Source organism: Pseudophryne corroboree, chromosome 11 (genome assembly GCF_028390025.1).
Source record: "Pseudophryne corroboree isolate aPseCor3 chromosome 11, aPseCor3.hap2, whole genome shotgun sequence".
Classification (NCBI taxonomy): Eukaryota; Metazoa; Chordata; class Amphibia; order Anura; family Myobatrachidae; genus Pseudophryne; species Pseudophryne corroboree.
In genome coordinates, this window is record NC_086454.1 from 46282631 (window position 1) to 46300164 (window position 17534).

General features: G+C 47.2%; 1 pseudogene; it reads left to right on the plus strand.

Moving 5' to 3' along the window:
• The first annotated feature begins 328 nt into the window (after positions 1 to 328).
• Positions 329 to 447, plus strand: LOC134971368 (5S ribosomal RNA; annotated as a pseudogene).
• Positions 448 to 17534: the final 17087 nt, after the last annotated feature.

Sequence of the window (17534 nt, forward strand, 5' to 3'; positions counted from 1 at the left end):
CCTTCTATATGGCTACCACCCAGTGATTTACCTGTGGTCATATTCACTATTTGATATTTACACTTGGCATCCTGTATCATAATATATTAAGCAGCCATTATTCTTTCAATCATTGGGAACGACTGTCTCATTGAGAACCTCTTTTTCTAACTATTGCTATAATTTCGGGACTCTCACCATTGATTCAGGGGTATTTTACCCCTGTCTAACATTGGCAGCAGATCCCCCTTTTACTGTTCCTTCGTCTTCTTTCCTATTGAGTATTATTTCTAACACTTTATGTTATTCATGAATTGTCATCAGTGATTCCAGAGCAATATTACAAATTTTCTACTATCATACCACACTGGTAACGCCCAAATCCTTCCGATCTTGGAAGCTAAGCAGTGTTGAGCCGAGTCAGTACTCGAGTGGGAGACTCTTGAGGAATACTCGGTTTAGTAGAAAATCCTGGGTGGCCAGGCTCAGTGTCTAACACTGACAGCAGATTCATCTTTCCTTTATTCAATCTGCATTCTACCCTCATCTTAACGCCTGTTGCAGGGAATACAGCTGACCGCATTTACAATCTTAGCCATTACTGAGGCTCTAAGTGCCCATCAGTCCGCATCACTTTAAGACTATACATTTCAGGCAGTTAGTTGAGACCAATCTATAGATTGACCATACATTTGAAATTTTGACTTTACCCAGACAGCTTGGAACCACTATTGGACATCAATATCAGTATTACCGGTTCCGATGTTTATTTATTTTTCTTTTATTTCCTTACCTGTATATTCAACTATGTTTTATTTCTGCTACTAATAAATATGAAATTTTAACCAATATCTTTTTGATACTTTCACAATTATATAAGAGTGCACCCACAAAAGAGTCTTCTTTTCTCCTCTTTGTTGTATGTTTCATTACTGACTTAGGGTGCACCACCAAATTTAAGATTGATTAGAAAATATTTTTTCTTTCTCTCATCAGTGTATTTTGGCAATTTGATTATCTACTGCTTATTCTATTTACTCTGTGCGGTATAACCCCTATACAGGAAAAAAAGCCAGTAAAGGGGGGTACTCACGGAGCGATATTCTAAGCAATCTGGCTAGATTGCTTAGAATATCGGCATGATCGCTCCGTGTGTAGCCCCCTCAGCGATAGTGATGCGCAGCCCCGCGCATCGCTATCACTGCTGCTAGATTGGCCTGCATGCAGGCCAATGTAGCGGGTCGCTCACTTCACCCGCTGGGTGAAGTGAGCGGCCCCCCCATCTCCCCCCGCACGCTCAGCACAGATCGCGCTGTGCTGAGCGGCGGGAGAGATGTGTGCTGAGCGGTTCGCTCAGCACACATCTCCCGTGCATCGGCCCGTCTATACGGGCCTTAAGGAGGTTGTAGACAATATGCTCAAGGAGTTTGGAGGCAAAAGGGAGGAGAGAGATTATTGTTCCTATATTGCAGTACTTTTAAGTGCTTGAAGGTACAATTGCATTGGTACAGCTGTGCATAATAATAATAATAATAATAATAATAATAATAATAAAATATACAAATAAAAGCATGTGTTGGTAAAATAATTGTTTTTTTAAAATGTCTAAGGGGCTTATTTATCACCATCCGCATCCAGGATGCGGATGACAGGTGATAAAATTGCCCAAACTCGCACTGCGATAATTGATTACATCGCAGGGATGTATCAATTATCGCATGCAGGGTCAAGCTCTGTCCCTCTGATGACACTCTGCAGCATCATCGGGATATTTTTCGTAAAAAATACCCTGATGTCCTGCTGCGCATGCACCACCCCTGCCGACATCACTGCCGCCGCCCGGTCAACCCCCCCATCGCGACTACCCCCTCGCCCTGCAGATTCCCCCCCCCCCATCCCCTGCCCCCCCCCCCCAGCAGATCAAGATACTCACCTGTCCAGGGACCCGGTCCACGCTGCTTCTGCTGGGCTGTCCGGCGTTGGATCCTGTGCGCTGCGGTGACCCCCAGTGCTGTAAAGTGCGCTGCCGCTTTGCAGCATCACTTTACTGCACCGGGGTCACATTGCAGCACATGGGGGACCCGGCACCCAGCAGCGCTCACCGGAGCAGCGGACACCGGCTCCCTGTACAGGTATGGGGTTTTTTTTCTTTTCTTTTTACACTTTGATCAGCTTGTGTGTCCATCGGATACACATAGCTGATCTCTGGAGCCGGGTCCCGCTCAGCTTTCTCTGCCAGCTGGCGAGATTATCACAGGGCACACTGCGGAATTTTTTCACATATTTGTTTTAGTGAATCTGTATTATAGAGATGTGCACTTGAAATTTTTCGGGTTTTGTGTTTTGGTTTTGGGTTCGGTTCCGCGGCCGTGTTTTGGGTTCGACCGCGTTTTGGCAAAACCTCACCGAATTTTTTTTGTCGGATTCGGGTGTGTTTTGGATTCGGGTGTTTTTTTCAAAAAACACTAAAAAACAGCTTAAATCATAGAATTTGGGGGTCATTTTGATCCCAAAGTATTATTAACCTCAAAAACCATAATTTCCACTAATTTTCAGTCTATTCTGAACACCTCACACCTCACAATATTATTTTTAGTCCTAAAATTTGCACCGAGGTCGCTGGATGACTAAGCTAAGCGACCCTAGTGGCCGACACAAACACCTGGCCCATCTAGGAGTGGCACTGCAGTGTCACGCAGGATGGCCCTTCCAAAAAACACTCCCCAAACAGCACATGACGCAAAGAAGAAAAAAAGAGGCGCAATGAGGTAGCTGTGTGAGTAAGCTAAGCGACCCTAGTGGCCGACACAAACACCTGGCCCATCTAGGAGTGGCACTGCAGTGTCATGCAGGATGGCCCTTCCAAAAAACACTCCCCAAACTGCACATGACGCAAAGAAGAAAAAAAGAGGCGCAATGAGGTAGCTGTGTGAGTAAGCTAAGCGACCCTAGTGGCCGACACAAACACCTGGCCCATCTAGGAGTGGCACTGCAGTGTCACGCAGGATGGCCCTTCCAAAAAACACTCCCCAAACAGCACATGACGCAAAGAAAAAAAGAGGCGCAATGAGGTAGCTGTGTGAGTAAGCTAAGCGACCCTAGTGGCCGACACAAACACCTGGCCCATCTAGGAGTGGCACTGCAGTGTCACGCAGGATGGCCCTTCCAAAAAACACTCCCCAAACAGCACATGACGCAAAGAAGAAAAAAAGAGGCGCAATGAGGTAGCTGTGTGAGTAAGCTAAGCGACCCTAGTGGCCGACACAAACACCTGGCCCATCTAGGAGTGGCACTGCAGTGTCACGCAGGATGGCCCTTCCAAAAAACACTCCCCAAACAGCACATGACGCAAAGAAGAAAAAAAGAGGCGCAATGAGGTAGCTGTGTGAGTAAGCTAAGCGACCCTAGTGGCCGACACAAACACCTGGCCCATCTAGGAGTGGCACTGCAGTGTCACGCAGGATGGCCCTTCCAAAAAACACTCCCCAAACAGCACATGACGCAAAGAAGAAAAAAAGAGGCGCAATGAGGTAGCTGTGTGAGTAAGATAAGCGACCCTAGTGGCCGACACAAACACCTGGCCCATCTAGGAGTGGCACTGCAGTGTCACGCAGGATGGCCCTTCCAAAAAACACTCCCCAAACTGCACATGACGCAAAGAAAAAAAGAGGCGCAATGAGGTAGCTGTGTGAGTAAGCTAAGCGACCCTAGTGGCCGACACAAACACCTGGCCCATCTAGGAGTGGCACTGCAGTGTCACGCAGGATGGCCCTTCCAAAAAACACTCCCCAAACAGCACATGACGCAAAGAAGAAAAAAAGAGGCGCAATGAGGTACTGTGTGAGTAAGCTAAGCGACCCTAGTGGCCGACACAAACACCTGGCCCATCTAGGAGTGGCACTGCAGTGTCACGCAGGATGGCCCTTCCAAAAAACACTCCCCAAACAGCACATGACGCAAAAAAGAAAAAAAGAGGCGCAATGAGGTAGCTGTGTGAGTAAGCTAAGCGACCCTAGTGGCCGACACAAACACCTGGCCCATCTAGGAGTGGCACTGCAGTGTCACGCAGGATGGCCCTTCCAAAAAACACTCCCCAAACAGCACATGACGCAAAGAAGAAAAAAAGAGGCGCAATGAGGTAGCTGTGTGAGTAAGATAAGCGACCCTAGTGGCCGACACAAACACCTGGCCCATCTAGGAGTGGCACTGCAGTGTCACGCAGGATGGCCCTTCCAAAAAACACTCCCCAAACAGCACATGACGCAAATAAAAATTAAAGAAAAAAGAGGTGCAAGATGGAATTGTCCTTGGGCCCTCCCACCCACCCTTATGTTGTATAAACAGGACATGCACACTTTAACCAACCCATCATTTCAGTGACAGGGTCTGCCACACGACTGTGACTGAAATGACGGGTTGGTTTGGACCCCCACCGAAAAAGAAGCAATTAATCTCTCCTTGCACAAACTGGCTCTACAGAGGCAAGATGTCCACCTCATCATCATCCTCCGATATATCACCGTGTACATCCCGCTCCTCACAGATTATCAATTCGTCCCCACTGGAATCCACCATCTCAGCTCCCTGTGTACTTTGTGGAGGCAATTGCTGCTGGTCAATGTCTCCACGGAGGAATTGATTATAATTCATTTTAATGAACATCATCTTCTCCACATTTTCTGGAAGTAACCTCGTACGCCGATTGCTGACAAGGTGAGCGGCGGCACTAAACACTCTTTCGGAGTACACACTTGTGGGAGGGCAACTTAGGTAGAATAAAGCCAGTTTGTGCAAGGGCCTCCAAATTGCCTCTTTTTCCTGCCAGTATAAGTACGGACTGTCTGACGTGCCTACTTGGATGCGGTCACTCATATAATCCTCCACCATTCTTTCAATGGTGAGAGAATCATATGCAGTGACAGTAGACGACATGTCCGTAATCGTTGTCAGGTCCTTCAGTCCGGACCAGATGTCAGCATCAGCAGTCGCTCCAGACTGCCCTGCATCACCGCCAGCGGGTGGGCTCGGAATTCTGAGCCTTTTCCTCGCACCCCCAGTTGCGGGAGAATGTGAAGGAGGAGATGTTGACAGGTCGCGTTCCGCTTGACTTGACAATTTTCTCACCAGCAGGTCTTTGAACCCCAGCAGACTTGTGTCTGCCGGAAAGAGAGATCCAAGGTAGGTTTTAAATCTAGGATCGAGCACGGTGGCCAAAATGTAGTGCTCTGATTTCAACAGATTGACCACCCGTGAATCCTTGTTAAGCGAATTAAGGGCTCCATCCACAAGTCCCACATGCCTAGCGGAATCGCTCCCTTTTAGCTCCTCCTTCAATGCCTCCAGCTTCTTCTGCAAAAGCCTGATGAGGGGAATGACCTGACTCAGGCTGGCAGTGTCTGAACTGACTTCACGTGTGGCAAGTTCAAAAGGTTGCAGAACCTTGCACAACGTTGAAATCATTCTCCACTGCGCTTGAGACAGGTACATTCCACCTCCTATATCGTGCTCAATTGTATAGGCTTGAATGGCCTTTTGCTGCACCTCCAACCTCTGAAGCATATAGAGGGTTGAATTCCACCTCGTTACCACTTCTTGCTTCAGATGATGGCAGGGCAGGTTCAGGCGTTTTTGGTGGTGCTCCAGTCTTCTGTACGTGGTGCCTGTACGCCGAAAGTGTCCCGCAATTCTTCTGGCCACCGACAGCATCTCTTGCACGCCCCTGTCGTTTTTTAAAAAATTCTGCACCACCAAATTCAAGGTATGTGCAAAACATGGGACGTGCTGGAATTTGCCCATATTTAATGCACACACAATATTGCTGGCGTTGTCCGATGCCACAAATCCACAGGAGAGTCCAATTGGGGTAAGCCATTCCGCGATGATCTTTCTCAGTTGCCGTAAGAGGTTTTCAGCTGTGTGCGTATTCTGGAAACCGGTGATACAAAGCGTAGCCTGCCTAGGAAAGAGTTGGCGTTTGCGAGATGCTGCTACTGGTGCCGCCGCTGCTGTTCTTGCGGCGGGAGTCCATACATCTACCCAGTGGGCTGTCACAGTCATATAGTCCTGACCCTGCCCTGCTCCACTTGTCCACATGTCCGTGGTTAAGTGGACATTGGGTACAACTGCATTTTTTAGGACACTGGTGAGTCTTTTTCTGACGTCCGTGTACATTCTCGGTATCGCCTGCCTAGAGAAGTGGAACCTAGATGGTATTTGGTAACGGGGGCACACTACCTCAAGAAATTGTCTAGTTCCCTGTGAACTAACGGCGGATACCGGACGCACGTCTAACACCAACATAGTTGTCAAGGCCTCAGTTATCCGCTTTGCAACAGGATGACTGCTGTGATATTTCATCTTCCTCGCAAAGGACTGTTGGACAGTCAATTGCTTGGTGGAAGTAGTAAAAGTGGGCTTACGACTTCCCCTCTGGGATGACCATCGACTCCCAGCAGCAACAACAGCAGCGCCAGCAGCAGTAGGCGTTACACGCAAGGATGCATCGGAGGAATCCCAGGCAGGAGAGGACTCGTCAGAATTGCCAGTGACATGGCCTGCAGGACTATTGGCATTCCTGGGGAAGGAGGAAATTGACACTGAGGGAGTTGGTGGGGTGGTTTGCGTGAGCTTGGTTACAAGAGGAAGGGATTTACTGGTCAGTGGACTGCTTCCGCTGTCGCCCAAAGTTTTTGAACTTGTCACTGACTTATTATGAATGCGCTGCAGGTGACGTATAAGGGAGGATGTTCCGAGGTGGTTAACGTCCTTACCCCTACTTATTACAGCTTGACAAAGGCAACACACGGCTTGACAAATGTTGTCCGCATTTCTGTTGAAATACTTCTGTGATACCCGCGTTTGGGGGGTATCCCTTCTGCTAGTTAAACCAGTTGCAGATGCACTGTGAGGATTAAAATCCTTTTTACACTGGTTGCTAAGCAACTATGGCAACCAGGAGAGGAATATGTATAGCACTAGGACCCTGGGCTTTCCATCAGGATCCCTGCAGAGCGGGAAGCTGGGAGCGCTCTGATTGGCCGTGTTGTGTGGGGAGAGAACGAAGCAGGAAGGAGAACTGCACTGCAGTGAGCAGAGAGAGAGAGCAGCATGGCAGTGGAACAGGAGGCAGTGTGTCATGTGTGGGTGTGAAGAGCTGTACGCGGAGGTCTGGAGGCGCGCTGCGCTGGGAGAGTCTGGGCATCGAGAGACGGCTGTCATCCTGAAAAGCAGCAGTGAGAAGTGACCGGCAGGAGCTGGCAACAGCAGCAGATAATGCAGGTACTCTACTTCACCCCAGACAGCCCCCACATATGGGCACCCAGACCAACAGTGGTCACCCTGACAGCTTGCAACATCACAGCCCCTTGGGACAGATCACAGCAGGACCCTATGTACAAGGAGAGGGACATGTGGGATTTATTTGGAGCTGCCTTCCATTGTACCAGAGAGAGCCTTAAGGGATAGGGTTGTGTGAGACCCTCTGCTTCCCCTTACCACTGCAATTGCAAGGAAAACACGAAGTGACACTTATCCCTAGACTGTTTGAGCTGCAGCACAATGTGTGTGCCAGAATTGGGTCATTTGCTCTGTGACCCACTGTATGTGAAATGACTTACTCCACAGCGCCCTCTATTTGAAGCATTGCTAGACTGTGAAATGACTTACTCCACAGCGCCCTCTAGTTGAAGCATTGCTAGACTGTGAAATGACTTACTCCACAGCGCCCTCTATTTGAAGCATTGCTATACTGGGATATGACTTACTCCACAGCGCCCTCTATTGGAAACTGGTGCTATACATGGCAAGTAGCTGCTCCACAGCACCACCCGTTGGATTACAAATACTGTGCACAGTGCGAACTCATTCTACAGCACCCCCTGTAGGACAGTGATATAGCTGGAACATTTTGTCAGCAGCATAAACTGAACATGTCCAATCTAGCGCCATCTAGTGACCCGTCAGTATAACGCATGCATACTCATGAAACAGCTGTATAAGACGTCTGAGTGTTGAAATTCTGAAATGCTCTTGTATTAATGTTATGTTATATTTTTAGTATGTGACTAAAAGTATTGTGGCTTATTGAATTGCACTGAACTTTACTAAGAGGTGAATTTAGTCACATGGACCAGTGACTAACCCTGTCTATAATAAATCTTTGTTACTGTATCCCACCGTAGTGGTCCTTTCACCTTTCAAAGGGGGGTATTGACTATACTGGGGTATCCCCTTCCCTTCTGCCCAGGTCCTACGCAGCCTTCCCACGCAGATTCCGCCCGACGTCGCGACAAGCAAGAACCGAACGACCAGAGAGGCCGCAACTGGACAGGCGTGAGACTGCAGGTACGCTTAGCCACCTATCACACTTGGCGTCCGCGAACAGGTTACGAGCAAGATGACGGATCCACAGGTTCCCGCTACTCCCATGCTACCACCGGCACTCGGACAAGGAAACACGACCACCATGGCGGCATCACCGTTGACTATGCCATACTATTTTGGAGCACCATGGTTACCAACGTTTGCAGGAAAACAAGTGCCGGGTTCGAGTACGTTCAAAGAATTCAAAGACAAGATGTACTCCATGTTCCGCCTGTACTCACTAACCAAAGAACAGAAAATAGAGATCGTTATGGGTCAATTGACGGATTCGGCACTACGGGAAGTGAAAGCATGGGAAGACAGCGAAAAGAAGACCGTCGAAGGGATCTTTAAGAAGCTGATGACCATATTCGACTGCGAGACCATAGCGGAATTAAAGAGCCGCCTTTATGCGAGAAAACAAAGACCTGACGAATCACTGCGAGACTTCGCGCTGGCCCTACAAGAAGCTGCAAAGGCTATACGGGCCCTGGATGAACGAGAAGTCGAAGGGATAGATAGAACATTAACAGACCTGTTTGTAGAAGGGGCAAGAGGAGAGACGATTCGCTCTCAAATGCGCATGGAGAGACGACAGCAACCAGGGAACTCCTTCTCTGAATTCAAAGAGACGGTGCTGCAGATCCTTGGGAAAAATCAGAGCAACAATGTCGTGAAAGATGCGTCTTCAGAGTGGAGTGAAGATGACAGCTACAGAGAAACCGCACTGCCCATGAAGTCAGACGGACTAGCCAAAGTGGGAGTGGTTCTCCAGCAAGCACAAGCCCCACCGGGACCAGATCCTATGGAAACGCTCAATCAGAGGCTGACGGAGATGATATTGAATCTCTCCCAAATGAGCCGGAGATTAGAAGAGCTCGACAGGGACCAAGATAGGAATAGACACAGAGAATGGCATCAAGAGCAAGATTGGCAGAGTCGTCCTCGCTGGGACGTAGTAAGAGAATCGGGCCGACGATTGACCGATCAATTCCATGCTCCGAAAGGCACTGTATGTCAACAGACCTCCGAAAGAGTGGAGAGAATAGATCTACCATGGGAGGAACGACCCAGAAAAGCAGGACCAAGACTGGTGTGGCAGAGTCAAGTCGGAGTGATGGGTGTACCATCTGATGGGGATGATCGAAGAACCAGAACAAGAAAGACGACAGGCCAAGTATTGTGGTTTAGTGCAACGCGTGGTTACGGCTTCATAAGGAGAACAGACACTAAGAGAACCATATATGTTCACTATACGGGCATTCAGAAGACCCATCAGAACAATTACTTCCGAAGCCTAGGAAGCGGGGAATGGGTCGAATTTGAATTGACCAATGGAAAAAGGGGCGTTAAGGCCATCAACGTCACAGGTCCTAATGGCGTTCCAGTGCAAGGCAACAGACATGCCAGAGAGCGTAACCGGTATTGGCGCTGTCCGCGGTATAGAAAGCCTCCATTCTACTACCAGCAAGACTACTGGGACAGCGGAAGCAGAGAGGAACCAAGAGACTGTAATAGTGAGACCGGTAGACCTAACACCAATCCTCCTCGACCTGAACAGATACCCCGACCACCCGAACCTGAAGTCCCAAAGCAAAGGAAAATGCTGGACACAAGCGAGAGACCGGTTGTGAAAGGTCAGAGTGAGACAGTGCAGCAGTGCCTTCAAAATGTGATAAAGCCTCAGATTTCTCCTCAACCAAAACGAGAGTACATCCCAAAAAGGCAAGACGCAGATTACCGTGCAGCAAATTTCGAGCAAACAGATGCCGGTGCGACTGACCAGAAAAGGGACACTGAAGCAGTGGTCCACATGGCCATGACAAAGATAGTGGAACCTGTGGAATCCAGAAGTCCGGAGCCAGCAATGCCACCGTCTGAACCCAAGCCCCAGGCAGAGACCCCACAGGCAGCTGAGAAGGCTGAGGCCCATTCCACGGAAGAGAAGCCTGTAATGGATAGTGAGTACAGGACCATAACAGGAGAAGAATTCGCCTTCAGGATACGGCAGGCTATACGAAGATCAATGAGATGCGATAAAGGTGCACCACATGCTCGTTGCAGATCGCACGCCGTGATATAGAGTACCACCCATGTACACCTTTGAAGAACCCGTACCGCAGAGGGATCGGAGTCCTGTGGCGGAGGGATGGGGTCCCTGGGATGGACATACCCTAGCTATTTAACAAGAGTAAAAGTAGAAAGGTATAACTGTTCAGGTTTAACTTGTTGGCATCTAATTATTTGCATGTATCGGGAGTTCAAAGACTGTGGTGTAGGACTTTAATCCATTACAGTATGCGTGGGGACACGCATAATTTCAGCGGGCGAACATGTGATACCCGCGTTTGGGGGGTATCCCTTCTGCTAGTTAAACCAGTTGCAGATGCACTGTGAGGATTAAAATCCTTTTTACACTGGTTGCTAAGCAACTATGGCAACCAGGAGAGGAATATGTATAGCACTAGGACCCTGGGCTTTCCATCAGGATCCCTGCAGAGCGGGAAGCTGGGAGCGCTCTGATTGGCCGTGTTGTGTGGGGAGAGAACGAAGCAGGAAGGAGAACTGCACTGCAGTGAGCAGAGAGAGAGAGCAGCATGGCAGTGGAACAGGAGGCAGTGTGTCATGTGTGGGTGTGAAGAGCTGTACGCGGAGGTCTGGAGGCGCGCTGCGCTGGGAGAGTCTGGGCATCGAGAGACGGCTGTCATCCTGAAAAGCAGCAGTGAGAAGTGACCGGCAGGAGCTGGCAACAGCAGCAGATAATGCAGGTACTCTACTTCACCCCAGACAGCCCCCACATATGGGCACCCAGACCAACAGTGGTCACCCTGACAGCTTGCAACATCACAGCCCCTTGGGACAGATCACAGCAGGACCCTATGTACAAGGAGAGGGACATGTGGGATTTATTTGGAGCTGCCTTCCATTGTACCAGAGAGAGCCTTAAGGGATAGGGTTGTGTGAGACCCTCTGCTTCCCCTTACCACTGCAATTGCAAGGAAAACACGAAGTGACACTTATCCCTAGACTGTTTGAGCTGCAGCACAATGTGTGTGCCAGAATTGGGTCATTTGCTCTGTGACCCACTGTATGTGAAATGACTTACTCCACAGCGCCCTCTATTTGAAGCATTGCTAGACTGTGAAATGACTTACTCCACAGCGCCCTCTAGTTGAAGCATTGCTAGACTGTGAAATGACTTACTCCACAGCGCCCTCTATTTGAAGCATTGCTATACTGGGATATGACTTACTCCACAGCGCCCTCTATTGGAAACTGGTGCTATACATGGCAAGTAGCTGCTCCACAGCACCACCCGTTGGATTACAAATACTGTGCACAGTGCGAACTCATTCTACAGCACCCCCTGTAGGACAGTGATATAGCTGGAACATTTTGTCAGCAGCATAAACTGAACATGTCCAATCTAGCGCCATCTAGTGACCCGTCAGTATAACGCATGCATACTCATGAAACAGCTGTATAAGACGTCTGAGTGTTGAAATTCTGAAATGCTCTTGTATTAATGTTATGTTATATTTTTAGTATGTGACTAAAAGTATTGTGGCTTATTGAATTGCACTGAACTTTACTAAGAGGTGAATTTAGTCACATGGACCAGTGACTAACCCTGTCTATAATAAATCTTTGTTACTGTATCCCACCGTAGTGGTCCTTTCACCTTTCAAAGGGGGGTATTGACTATACTGGGGTATCCCCGTCCCTTCTGCCCAGGTCCTACGCAGCCTTCCCACGCAGATTCCGCCCGACGTCGCGACAAGCAAGAACCGAACGACCAGAGAGGCCGCAACTGGACAGGCGTGAGACTGCAGGTACGCTTAGCCACCTATCACACTTCCACACCGAAGAGCTGATTTTTTGGGTATTTTCACCAGGCATGTCAATCAGGAACTGGACTGCGGGTGCTCCTTCCAGCACTTGCAGGGGGCGTGCAAATGGTGGAAGGCGCATGCTCTTCATGTCCAGTGTTGGGAAGGTCAGGCATCGCAACCGACACAATTGGACTCTCCTTGTGGATTTGGGATTTCGAAGAACGCACAGTTCTTTGCGGTGCTTTTGCCAGCTTGAGTCTTTTCATTTTTCTAGCGAGAGGCTGAGTGCTTCCATCCTCAAGTGAAGCTGAACCACTAGCCATGAACATAGGCCAGGGCCTCAGCCGTTCCTTGCCACTCCGTGTGGTAAATGGCATATTGGCAAGTTTACGCTTCTCCTCCGACAATTTGATTTTAGATTTTGGAGTCCTTTTTTTACTGATATTTGGTGTTTTGGATTTTACATGCTCTGTACTATGACATTGGGCATCGGCCTTGGCAGACGACGTTGCTGGCATTTCATCGTCTCGGCCATGACTAGTGGCAGCAGCTTCAGCACGAGGTGGAAGTGGATCTTGATCTTTCCCTAATTTTGGAACCTCAACATTTTTGTTCTCCATATTTTAATAGGCACAACTAAAAGGCACCTCAGGTAAACAATGGAGATGGATGGATACTAGTATACTTATGGATGGACGAGCGACTGCCGACACAGAGGTAGCTACAGCCGTGGACTACCGTACTGTGTCTGCTGCTAATATAGACTGGATGATAATGAGATGAAATTAATATATATATATATATAATATCACTAGTACTGCAGCCGGACAGGTATATATATTTATTATGTAATGACTGATGACGGACCTGCTGGACACTGTCAGCTCAGCAGCACCGCAGACTGCTACAGTAAGCTACTATAGTAGTATGTATCAAGAAAAAAGAGAAAAAAAAAAACCACGGGTAGGTGGTATACAATTATGGATGGACCAGCGACTGCCGACACAGAGGTAGCTACAGCCGTGGACTACCGTACTGTGTCTGCTGCTAATATAGACTGGATGATAATGAGATGAAATTAATATATATATATATATATATATATAATATCACTAGTACTGCAGCCGGACAGGTATATATATTTATTATGTAATGACTGATGACGGACCTGCTGGACACTGTCAGCTCAGCAGCACCGCAGACTGCTACAGTAAGCTACTATAGTAGTATGTATCAAGAAGAAAGAGAAAAAAAAAAAACACGGGTAGGTGGTATACAATTATGGATGGACCAGCGACTGCCGACACAGAGGTAGCTACAGCCGTGGACTACCATACTGTGTCTGCTGCTAATATAGACTGGATGATAATAAGATGAAATTAATATATATATATATATATATACACACAGAGAAAAAACCACAGCACTCACCACACCAGAAGCGGGGCACAGCTATGCACTTACCACTCACAGGGTGGGGTGCATGTAACACAGCACTCTCCACCACAGAAGCGGGGTACACAGCTGTACTTACCACTCACAGGGCGGGGTGCATGTAGCCCATGACCACATCGCTCTAATAAATACAAACAAAGAACCCAGCACTCACCAGAGTTTACTTTGGTGAGTGCTGGGTTCTTTGTTTGTATATATATATATATATATATATATATAAAACAAAAAATCAACCCTAATATCTTGCGCTATACCTCTAGTCTCAAACCAACAAGAAATACCCTCTGTCAGATAAGGTATTAAAAGTAGATTACAAATAGAAATGGATTCTCGTTGGAGCCAATATGCCTTTTGTATGACAATAATTAAAAGTTTTTATTGTACAGAAACAAACGATATTTATCCTAAGCGTTCGTTATTGACACAACCTTCTAAAAATTCATATAAAACAATATTACAATCTTATACATAAATTACAGTTGGATGTGAGGATTTTACAGCCAGGTGATCACAGTCAGAACTCGAAATGGATGTATCTCCAACCAGATGTTTGTGATAAGGACTTTGTTAACCAGACGTTGCAAAACCCAACGCGTTTCGTCCGTTAGGACTTCATCAGGGGTTTGGAATCAGTTCTTATAGTAGGAGTGATTACCATTGATTAGAAAGGTTTAGAATATCCAATGATTACATCCAATCACATATTCAATTCGATAAATATAATATCTATTTTCAATCAAGAATGGTGGAACCTTATAGTCTACCTCTGTTTATACATGTCACCAAACAGAGAACTTAGGAAAATTTCAAATCCTGAACGAAACTATTCCTTTTTACAGGAACAAGTGCAACCTCACTGAATCCCAACTACAGAAATGTATATATAATATCACTAGTACTGCAGCCGGACAGGTATATATATTTATTATGTAATGACTGATGACGGACCTGCTGGACACTGTCAGCTCAGCAGCACCGCAGACTGCTACAGTAAGCTACTATAGTAGTATGTATCAAGAAGAAAGAGAAAAAAAAAACCACGGGTAGGTGGTATACAATTATATATATATTATATACAATTATATATATATATATATATATATATATATATTAAACTGGTGGTGATTAATTAAACTGGTGGTCAGGTCACTGGTCACACTATCAGCAACTTGCAAGTAGTACTCCTAAGCTGACAATCACAAAATATACTGGTGGTCAGTGTGGTCACAATGGCAGTGTGGCACTCTGGCAGCAGAGTGCCAGCAAAAGTGTGCACTGTACGTTAAAATATGTACTCCTGCTCTCAGACTCTAACTGCTCCCCACTGTCTCCCCCACAAGTCAGATATACAGTCACACTATCACTTCAGCAAGTAGTAGTACTCCTCCTAATGCTCCCCAAAATTACTAAAGTAAATAATACTGTGTCTCTCTCTACTCTAGTAGTCTCACTCTCTATAAACGGAGAGGACGCCAGCCACGTCCTCTCCCTATCAATCTCAATGCACGTGTGAAAATGGCGGCGACGCGCGGCTCCTTATATAGAATCCGAGTCTCGCGATAGAATCCGAGCCTCGCGAGAATCCGACAGCGGGATGATGACGTTCGGGCGCGCTCGGGTTAACCGAGCAAGGCGGGAAGATCCGAGTCGCTCGGACCCGTGTAAAAAAACCTGAAGTTCGGGCGGGTTCGGTTTCCGAGGAACCGAACCCGCTCATCTCTAATCTGTATGGGTTGAGTATCTGCACTCTCTACTTATGATTATCAATATTCAATGTAATAGAAACCCCTTTTAGTAAATGAATGAGAGAGTTCATTTGTCAAACAGGGGGTGCTGCCAACTACAGTGTACTTGATAAACAGACTAATTGGGAGAAGAAAGAAGAATCTGTAATTGTTGACGCACAGTTAAGAAGTTAAGACAGGCATGTCCAAACTGCGGCCCTCCAGCTGTTGAGAAACTACACATCCCAGCATGCTCTGACACAGCTTTAGCATTCACTGACAGCAAAATTGTGTTAGGGCATGCTGGGATATGTAGTTTCACAACAGCTGGAGGGCCGCAGTTTGGACATGCCTGAGTTAAGAGATATTAGTAATTTAGTAGTTTAAATTACTAATATCTCTTAACTGTGGGGGTAATTCTGAGTTGATCGCAGCAGCAATTTTGTTAGCAGTTGGGCAAAACCATGTGCACTGCAGGTGTGGCAGATATAACATGTGCAGAGAGAGTTAGATTTGGGTGGGTTATATTGTTTCTGTGCAGGATAAATACTGGCTGCTTTATTTTTACACTGCAATTTAGATTTCAGTTTGAATACACCCCACCCAAATCTAACTCTCTCTGCACATGTTATATCTGCCCCTCCTGCAGTGCACATGGGGGGTCATTCCGAGTTGTTCGCTCGTTGCCGATTTTCGCTATACTGCGATTAGTCGCTTACTGCGCATGCGCAAGGTTCGCAGAGCGCATGCGCTTAGTTATTTTACACAAAAGTTAGGTATTTTACTCACGGCATAACAAAGCTTTTTCATCGCTGTGCTGATCGTAGTGTGATTGACAGAAAGTGGCTGTTTCTGGGCGGAAACTGGCCGTTTTATGGGAGTGTGCGGAAAAACGCAGGCGTTCGAGTTGCAAAACGCAGGAGTGGCTGGAGAAACGGGGGAGTGGCTGGGTGAACGCTGGGCGTGTGTGTGACGTCAAACCAGGAACGAAACGGCCTGAGTTGATCGCTATTTGTGAGTAGGTCTGGAGCTACTCAGAAACTGCTAAGAAATTTCTATTCGCAATTCTGCTAATCTTCTGTTCGCAATTCTGCTAAACTAAGATACACTCCCAGTAGGCGGCGGCTTAGCGTGTGCAATGCTGCTAAAAGCAGCTAGCGAGCGAACAACTCGGAATCACCCCCCATGGTTTTGCCCAACTGCTAACAAAGTTCCTGCTGCGATCAAGTCAGAATTACCCCCAGTGAGTCAACAATTACAGATTCTCCTTTCTTCTCCCAATTAGTCTGTTTTTAGTGAATCTGGTCGGATCGCATTTCCCATTATAAGTATGGGGAATGCGATGTTGCTTACAAAAAAAAAGTGAATTAAAGGGTTTGGAGCAGGTTTTCATGAAAACTGCTCCAAATGCTCTTTAATACATTCAGGTGATACTAAAATAATGTGAAAAGGGTTTGAAAACACCCCTTTTCACATTTTAGTAAAAAATAAGAATTTACTCACCAGTAATTCTATTTCTCGTAGTCCGTAGTGGATGCTGGGTACTCCGTAAGGACTATGGGGAATAGACGGGCTCCGCAGGAGACAGGGCACTCTAAAAGAAAGATTAGGTACTATCTGGTGTGCACTGGCTCCTCCCTCTATGCCCCTCCTCCAGACCTCAGTTAGGGAAACTGTGCCCGGAAGAGCTGACACTACAAGGAAAGGATTAGGAATCCAGGGTAAGACTCATACCAGCCACACCAATCACACCGTACAACTTGTGATAACTAGACCCAGTTAACAGTATGAACAACAACTGAGCCTCAATCAACGGATGGCTCATAACAATAACCCTTTAGTAAGCAATAACTATATACACGTATTGCAGAAGAAGTCCGCACTTAAGACGGGCGCCCAGCATCCACTACGGACTACGAGAAATAGAATTACCGGTGAGTAAATTCTTATTTTCTCTGACGTCCTAGTGGATGCTGGGGACTCCGTAAGGACCATGGGGATTATACCAAAGCTCCCAAACGGGCGGGAGAGTGCGGACGACTCTGCAGCACCGAATGAGCAAACTCAAGGTCCTCCTCAGCCAGGGTATCAAACTTGTAGAACTTAGCAATTGTGTTTGAACCCGACCAAGTAGCAGCTCGGCAAAGCTGTAAAGCCGAGACCCCTCGGGCAGCTGCCCAAG